The sequence below is a fragment of the Sciurus carolinensis genome, chromosome 11 (genome assembly GCF_902686445.1).
Source record: "Sciurus carolinensis chromosome 11, mSciCar1.2, whole genome shotgun sequence".
Taxonomy (NCBI): Eukaryota; Metazoa; Chordata; class Mammalia; order Rodentia; family Sciuridae; genus Sciurus; species Sciurus carolinensis.
The window spans coordinates 69,765,082-69,774,652 of record NC_062223.1 but is presented as its reverse complement, the minus strand read 5'-3'; the positions used below and the strand labels follow the sequence as shown (position 1 = coordinate 69,774,652).

Below are 9,571 nucleotides of genomic sequence, written 5' to 3'. Positions count from 1 at the left end.
AGGCCGCCATCTTGGATCGCCCCCTATTTTTGGTTTTTAACTTGACTTGGTTTCTCCTTTGATTGGCTTTTCCTTTAGGGTAGTTCCTTCCTTTGCTGACTTGTATTGTTGGTTTTCACTTCCTCATCACAAAGTATTTTGCTGAGAATGTTCTGTAGGGCAGGCTTTCTATTTGTAAGTTATTTTAACTTTTGTTTATCATGGAAAGATTTTATATCTTCATCAAATCTGAAGGTTAGTTTTGCTGGGTATAGGATTCTTGGTTGGCATCCATGTTCTTTCAGAGCTTGAAATATATTTTTCCAGGCCCTTCTTGCTTTTAGAGTCTGGGCTGAGAAATCTGCTGATATCCATATTGGTTTCCCCTTGTATGTACTCTGACACTTTTCTCTCACAGCCTTTAAAATCCTATCTTTACTTTGTATGTGAGGCATTTTCATTATAATGTGTCTTGGTATGGATCTCTTTTAATTTTGTGCACCTGGTGTTCTGTAAGCCTCTTGCATTTGATTTTCTATTTCATTTTTCTGGTTTGGGAAATTCTCTGGTGTTATTTTGTTGAACAGGTTGTTCATGTCTTTGGTTTGTATTTCTGTGCCTTCTTCAATCCCAATAATTCTTAAATTTGATCTTTTCATGATATTCCATAATTCTTGAAGGTTCCGTTCATGACTTCTTAACATCTTCTCAGTTTGTTCAACTTTATTTTCAAGATTAAATATTTTGTCTTCATTGTCTGAGATTCTATCTTCCACGAGATCTATTCTGTTGGTGATGCTTTCTATTGAGTTTTTAATTTGGTTTATTGTTTCTTTCAAGTATTTCTGGTTTTTTTTTTCAGAATCTCTATCTCTTTATTGAAATGTTCTTTTGCTTCCTGCATTTGCTCTTTTAACTGTTTTCTGCAATGATCATGCATTGCCTGCATTTGTTCTCTTATCTCATCTTTTGCTTCACAGAACATTTTAAGTATGCAGATTCTAAACTCTTTTTCTGTCATTTCTACTGCCATGCTGTCATTGGATTCTATCACAATAGCATCTTGGTTTGCTAGGGACACTTTCTTCCCCTATTTTTTCATATCGTTCTATATATTCCCCTCTAGCAGTAAAGATCAAAGATACCGAAGTTCCCCCCTTGCAGGCTTATTATGACCCTGCAGTTTTCCACTACCTCTCCTTTGAAGGGGAGATCAATACCAGTAGCACCCTATGCAGAGAAAATGCAGCCCTGAACCAGATAGCCCCTATAAAGACTTTAACATTATTGTAATGAAAAGGATCAGTTCAATTACTATTTACAGTATTTCTCATTGTGAATAAGAGGATGGGAAAGGGTGTAGGATGTAAGCAAGTAAATAGAAGTACCTGTCAAAGGGCCTCCAGTCTCCTGTAGGTGTCTCAGGAAGGGAACTGCCCTTCCAATGATGATGGCCACACCCTCAGGAATAATTCAAATGCCTGCACCAGCCTCCAAAGAAGCTGGGGAGCCCCAGCAAGGATGAGCTGAGTCAGCATGGAGGCAGGTGCAGTGTTCCTCAGCAGTAGGAGGGGCAGGCGGGCAGGCTCAGCTACCAGCCTCTGTCCTTGGTGTGTGGGGGTGTCAGACTTCATTGGGGGTGGGGCGGGGGGCTCAGCAATGGCATCTGACCTCGGTGTTGGAGCAAGATTAGTCCTAAATTTTCATTTTGAGGTCCGCATAATGAAAGTTTAGATAGAGAGGTAAGGGTCTCAAAAATGATGCAGTTTAGAAAAGGGTTTGGCTGGGGTTGTGACTCAGTGGGAGAGGACTTGCCTACCACTTGTATGTGTGAGGCACTGGGTTTGATCCTCAGCACCACATATAAATAAATAAAATAAAGATCCATCAACAACTAACAAAATATTTTTTAAAAAAGAAACAGTTCTTAAAAAAGGAAGGGAGGGAGGGAGGGAGGGAGGATACTTATGGCAGAAACCAGAACAGCTGGTTATGATGGATGTTGGATGAACAAAGGTAACTTATGAGAAAATAAAAGGCAACTGTGGTAGAAAACAGACTAATCAAGGATTTACTCTTCTCTTTATTTTCAGTATGTTTTTGTCAGAATCCAGTTTCATTGTATTTCTAAGTGAAATTATTTTTCAATCATTTATAGATACAATCGAGCTTCAAACAAAGAAACCACGAAGCCCTATTTATTTCTCACTCTCATAAAGAAGTACCAACTATATATAAAAAAACAAAAACACTGGATCAGATAACAGTTTTCTATGACAACCAAGAATAAGCACAGCATTAAATGTAAATCATACATCAGAGATAACATAAATTGAAGTCAGGATGTTTTAGGGAGGAAGAGGTTTTAGTAAAAAATGGCACAAAGAAATCTGATGACATCACATACACACAGATTTTGATGTCTATATATACTTATTTATGGATACTTATGAAATAAAAACAACTAAAAAGTGACAATGATTTCCAATCCTGTAGCAATAGTATTTATTCTTTCTTAGCAATTATAAGACAAATCTTTTATAGATGCTTGAAGATTTCATTTTTGTCTAACAGGCTAAGAATTCTTATATGACTTAAAATTTTATCTTACAGCAACTCCATAAGTCTAATAACTCTTTTTTTGTTGTTCTTTTTAGTTATATGTGACATTAGAATTCATTTAAATATAATTATACAAGCACAGAATAAATTTTGCTCTAATTCAGATCTTTGTACCTCTCCTTCCCCTTCCCTCTCCCCATCCCCTGCTCTCTTCTCCCTATTGATCTTTCTGTAAGTTTTACTCTAACAAAGTATAATTAGCTCAGAATTATTTTATTAGAAGAATAAAAAGAATATGTAGAATAGAAAATAAAGAACTGGATCAAAACCCATAAATTTCATATTAGTCTCCCCATTCCATAAAAAAGTAATAAAGGCAAATATTTTCATATTTATCTTTGTTGGAAAGGCTTTTTCTTTTTAATTATCATCATCATCATCGTCATCATCATCATCATCATCGTCATCATCATCATCATCATCGTCATCATCATCATCATCACTTGATTCTTCATCAGTTTCCTCTTCATCCTCTTCATCTGTTTCATCATCCTCTTCTTTCTTATTCTTTTTATATTCGTTTTCTATATAAGTTTAGATGTACAGAACATCTTATTAGCCCTTATAGAGAACAATGTGCTTAAACCTTCACTTCAGTCAGAATAAAGACTGAATAACGCTCTCAACTCTTTGCTTCCTACTACCCTTAACTAATCCATCTGTATTTTGAGCTATTTTGATAGTCTCTGAATATTGTCAGGTATTGAAATTTGGGGTTAAAATTTTCCTGTTTTTTTTTTTTTTTTTTTTTTTTTAAACAGAGATCGAGTGAGCTATAGCAGATTGTATACTGTATGTCTTGTACTGGTACTCAGGCTTTTATGAGTCTAAGAGCAAGATTCTTTCCACTACAGCAGGTAGGATGAGTTTCATGTTTTCATGTGACATAAGTGCTGCTATGAGACCATTTTTTAACTATTTTTTATTTGTTCTATTCTGTACATGACAGTAGAATACGTTTATACATTTTGATAGATTATACCTAAATGGAATATAATCTCATTTTTCTGATTATACATATTGCAGTATCACATTGGTCATGCAGTCATATATGAACATGAGGTAATAATGTCTGTTTCACTCTACTGTCCTTCCTACCCCATTCTCCTTTCCCTCCCTTCACTCCCCTCTACCTAAAATAAAGTAACTCTATTCTTCCCTATCCCTCATCCTTATTGTGTTTTTTTAAATAAATGTTGTGGAAAACTGGTAAGGGGGGCTCAGAATCTGGAGTACTGATCTCCTCTGGGCCCACAGGCATAAAATAAAGTTTGGTTTCTCCACTCTTGAGTGCCCTTTGCTGCTTCTTGTCTGATTCCCACAACTTTTCTAGCAAAAGAGAAACAACAGGGGACTCTTGTCCCAAAGGCTGTGATCTGCCCATTAGCAGGATCAGAGGGGTTTGTAAAGAGGTGATTCAGAGAGAATAAGATTAGGGAAGAGAGATGAGGAAGGAGAAGAGTAGATTAAGAGTAGGGAGAAGATCAGGGAAAAGGTTGGGAAAAAGTAAAAAAACATGTAAGCTTCAAAGTGACAAGGGATATAGTCAAAGCATCAAGTGAACCCCAGTTTCAAGGATGAGTTCTAGAGTCAGTTTGAAATGTGACATTTTCTAAGTGTATCCACAAAAAGAGTAAATCAATTTCTCCTAATCTTTGGTTTTCTTGTTTGCAAAATACACATAATATTTACAGCTCATAATAATATTACAAGATTTTTGAGAACTTTAAAATCCTTTCTAATATTTATTAAACAAATTTTACATTTCATGTTTAATTTTAATCAATAAATTTGATATCTATTTAACTCGTTACAAAACTTTTTTTATGTTTTAGATAGTTTTATGGTCCCATATTTATGAATTTGAGTCCAAGTCAACTAAATATCAGAATATGTCATATAAAGCAGGAGATTATTGGGTAATTGTGTACTCAACTTCATATAACATTTCCTCTAAACCCAGTTTCTGCAATGAATAAGTAGATTCATTCTTATCGATAAAGGATTGGCATAGGATTTTTCAATGTATTAGGTATAGTAAGTAATCTGGAGACAATTGAAAATATAAGGAGTATGTGCATGACTTATATACAAATACTACCATTTTATATAAGAGAAGAGGATTTGAGTATTTTGTTATCTCAGAAGGTCCTGGAAACAAACCTCAGTAGATGCCAAAGGACAATTGTAGTTTAATTCTGGAGAACATCATAATATCTGCACTTCAAGCCATATCAATTCATCTTAGTGACTAAAAGTCTAAATCCCTTTTAAAATTCATATTCAAAAGTTTATAATTTTTTTTATCTCAAAAGAGCATCCAGATTTCAAGTCATTTGCAGAAGAAAGATAACACTGGAAGTTCCCGTTTAGTAGATCTTTCTTTTGCGAACTAAAGTAGCCACCTCTTCTCTCTAAAACACCATCATTGATGAGTAAATATTCAATAATGCTCAGAAAAGTCAGGGTAAATCTCCAAAAGTACCATGAATACACTATTAAACATGGAATTAGCATCATAATCTCAGGTAATGAAAAGGGCTTGGAGTAAGACTGTTCCTTCCCTGACTTTCAGATCTTCATTAGCAAGAGTGATGTGAGACCTCTAGGACTCTGTGTTCTCAGTAGCTCCCTAACACTCTTTCCTTCCAAGACAGTCCCTTCCCTACTGCTTTTTGGTAGAGAAAATATCAGTATTTTTATCCTTTATCCCTGTGTATGCCAGTTATATTAAGAAGATAAATTGAAAAAGATATTTATGATCTAAATTCAATTGTCCTATGACCTTGAATACTGTGCCTGACCTCAACTCTGAATACCAACCAATCTTACTCTAATGAAATTGCATACATCCATCCTTGTCTAGTCTTCATTGCTTCCCTTTACTTTTGCCTCTACATAATTCTTTTTGAAACTGCCATATCCCCCAAAACAATTTCCTTTCCATTTTTCTTATACACGTTTTCCTTATTTACTTGATTACTGATTATTAACAGTGTCTATGCCTATATATTTAACCAGAAATGATCAAATAATTATTTAAAAAAAAACACATAGTTTGGGGAATAATTTGTCACCTAAAATGAATAGTAATGACTTGAACAGCCTCGACTAATATAGGCATTGTCGATATTTGGAGGGACAATTCTTATTAAATATGATGGGACATAAAAAATAGCTGCAGAGTTCGGGTGAGGAGATGAAACTACCATTAAGATTGGAAGCTATTTGTTGGGAAAATAGCAAGAGCAGCCGAAAGTCAGAGTTTTGACTCACCCTTGATTTCATGAAGGAGCATCTCAGCCACTTGTCTCTGGTGAATTTTTTTCAGGACTTTCATGGTAACCTTCACTGCAAAATTGGACCCATAATGGTTGATCAGGATTTCAGCAAGATCTTCACCAGTGGAGGCTTTCTTAATATCCCTCCTAGGAATGTGCTTTTTTTTGTTTTTTAGGTCAAGATAAGTAAGTTTACTCTTAAACTTCTTCAATTCGTCATCAACAAGTTCTTCGAGAGAATTTGCCAAGTACTCACGCACAATTTTGTACATCTTTGAAGACAGTGATCAGAGTCTATCAAGGAATTAAGAGCCAGTTAGGATAGCAAAGATTTGCTGCTGAAAGCTAGAAACTTTGTCTCAAATCATTGCTTTACATTTCTAGACACATGTAAGAATCAAAGATACTTATAAACTAGAAGAAAAATCAAAGGGGGCCAGATTAAAAGGCAACAAATGTAAGAAGAGCCATGATCTAAAGGGAGAATTTTAATTTGTATTCCAGGAATGGAATCAGCATACATGAAAAATCTCCAAGAAGAGACTTACTCTACAATATTAGTTAGAGACACATGAGGAATAAACATGTCTTCATAATAGTGGGATGTAAACACACCCAAAACTCTAAAAAAAAAATCAGAAGATCAATACTAGTTTTAGGACGTATAAATTATTGGACTCCATAGACTCTCACTATAAAAAGGAAAAATGAGTCAGGCGTGGTGGCATGTGCTTGTAATCCCATCTTCTCAGGAATCTGAGGCAGGAGGATCATGAGTTCAAAGCCAGCCTCAGCATCTTAGTGAGGCCCTAAGCAACTTAGTGAGAACCTGCCTCAAAATAAAATATAAAAAGGGTTAGGGATGTGACTCAGCATTTAAGCACCCCTAGGTTAAATCCCCATTACCAAAAAAAAAGAAAAAAAAGAAAACGAAAAGAAAAATGATCCCTGGAGTTCAATGATAGCTTATTAATATCCCTTTATGTTTCTTTAACTTTCCAAACCACCTTATGTTCATCAACTTTTGTTTTGAGCCAGTAATGATTCATCTCAATACATCATTTCTCCCTTAATGCTTAACATCACAAGAACCCCATAAATGCAGTTCAACATATAACAGTGCATCAATTCTCATACAGTTTGGACAGTCTATTTTTTCTTTCTTAAAGTTTGATTTTGTTTGGATATGGGTGTCTGATTGTTTACCACAATATTTTGTTTTTGATCATAACCTCCCTAATATTTCTGCTATTATATAGATGGAATAAAATGGCACATTATCTAATTTGTAGATGGCACAAATCTAGGACAGAAAACTAAAAAGTTGTATTTCAAAGAAATACTTGAAGGAAAAATTCCCTTTACTGTCATGATGAATAAAGGTTAAAAAATATTATGTAGTTGAGGGTTATTAAAGTCTAAAATATAAAATGTTTATATAATAGGATTTACAGATTTTATAAGTGATAGATTTATAAACGTTTCTGTACTTCTGAGAGCTTCAAGATGGATGTGGATCCTCAGAAGAATACAGAGAAGATCTTTGGAATGATGTGCATGTTTTATATCGTGGTAAGAACACTTTATGTAAAATCTACTCTTTTAACAAACTTTTAAGTGTATAATATAGTAATGTTAACTCTAGACTATAAGTTGTATAACATCTTACATAATTGAAACTTTGCATCCATTGCTTAAAAATTTCCCATGTTCCTTCCTTCTAGTCTTTGACACCTACCATTTTACTCTCCATTTCTAAGAGTTGGGCTATTTTAGATTACACATGTAAATGGAATCATTCAATATTATTCTCAATAAGCAAAATGTGGAAGCAACCTAATGTCTATCGGTGGATTAATTGATTTTAAAAATGTGGCATATACATAAAATGGAATATTATTCAGCCTTTAAAAAGAAGAATAATGCCAAAGGTGACAACATGGACATTATGTTAGGTGCTGCTGGTCACAGAAGTGTGAATACTACATGTTAACAACTTATATTAATGTATCTAAAATGGGATGCTTTACAATAAAAAAAAAAAGAATGTCATAAAATAAGTATAAGAAATTTACTTACCAAAGAGTAAGTTCTGAAACTTTCTTTCTGCAGGAAAGTGTTTGAGTTAGGTGCTGGTGTTTAGGAATTTCTCTCAGAGAACCTGACTTGGAGCAGCACTCCAAATTACCTGTGGGCTTTGGGGAACAGTGTCTTTATATAGTCTTTTAAAAAATTCTGATCTCATCTGATCTAAGCACTGATGCTAAAAATTAGATAAAATACATTCCAAAGAAATAAGAAAAACAAAGTATGGTATGGGAAAAAAAGAGTGAAATTAAATCACTTCTGCCTGCAGGCAGAAGAGAGAATGAAGAAATCCAACAACTAACACTAGTGATAACAGAATGATAAACATGGGTAAAGAACTTGCCATTACACATTTGTTTGGGGAAAGATAAATAAAGATTCCAGGTATCTTTGAGATGAACATTTACCAGATGATGATAGTGAAAAGATCATGCAATTATTTAAATAAAAAAGAATTATTGAACACTTACGTAGCAGATTCAGCAAATAAATTTAAGAACAAAACAAACTTATTCTAATGAGACTTGCTCTAACAGAGAATAAACTGACATTAAACAAAATAAATTCTATAAGTGATTATTGTAATCATAGGAATAAAGCCAAAGCTCAAGAATACCATAAGAGCCTACACCAAAACTATAGTCAGAAAATATGGATTTAATTGTAATTATATTGCTTAAAATCTGGAAAACGTTGACCAAAAACATGTCCTCCAAACCTATGATAGCGTTCATGATTAACATGGTGTCTCAGAATCCTACATTCATCTATTTTTAATTATATGTATGCTCTCCCTGAAGTCAGTCATTAGTCCATAATCTTATACAGAAAAAAAATGAAGTTGAATCAAGTCTGAACCCCAATTACTTGAATTTTCAGCTTGGAACTTTTCACTACCCCTAGCCATAGAAAAATACAATTTGTCAACAGCCAAAGAGTGCTAACCCACCATATATTGGATGACTTAAAATAGATCTACTACAACCAGCTCTGACACCCAACCAGAAAGGCTGGCAGCTAATTGAGGAACAAAAAGTTATTGTGTTACACAATTGGACTGCACAATCTCCAGCCCTCAACCCAAGGGCTAAAAAGCCAAAAGAAAATATGAAGAACGAGCATCCATCCCTTCCAGCAGTCTTGAGCACCCCAGCAGAAAACCTTTTATTTCCTATAAAGATTTTTTTGTTTTCCTTCATCTTTCCCCCCTTTTTTCTTTTTTCTATTTGTTCTTTTTTTTTACCAAACCTTGACTTTTATTTTTTAATTCATCTTCTTTCAAATTTGAACTTTTTAAAATTTTTATTACAAACATCACTTCATCATATAAGTATTAAAATTTTCCAATTTTTTCCATTATGTACTATTTGTGTGCATGAATGTGGGTGTGAGTGTGTGTGTGTATAGGTATGTGTGTATTCATTGCACACATAGGGTTCTCAGAAAATATAAGTAACGATTAGGGCTAAAAGACAATTATCTTAAATTATCAGAATGGATCAAAAACAAGATCCAACCATATGCTAATTGTGAGAGACTTATCTTAAAGGTAAAACCCTCATTGGGTGAAGGTAAAAGGACAGGAAAAAATATTCCATGAA

General features: G+C 34.1%; 1 long non-coding RNA gene across 1 annotated transcript; it reads right to left on the bottom strand.

Moving 5' to 3' along the window:
- Positions 1–3,072: 3,072 nt before the first annotated feature.
- LOC124960142 (uncharacterized) lies at positions 3,073–8,059 on the bottom strand. The gene is made up of 3 exons (XR_007104042.1): positions 7,962–8,059; positions 5,878–5,952; positions 3,073–3,125 (listed from the first exon to the last, which is right to left on the bottom strand). It is a non-coding gene; the product is annotated as an uncharacterized LOC124960142 (long non-coding RNA).
- Positions 8,060–9,571: the final 1,512 nt, after the last annotated feature.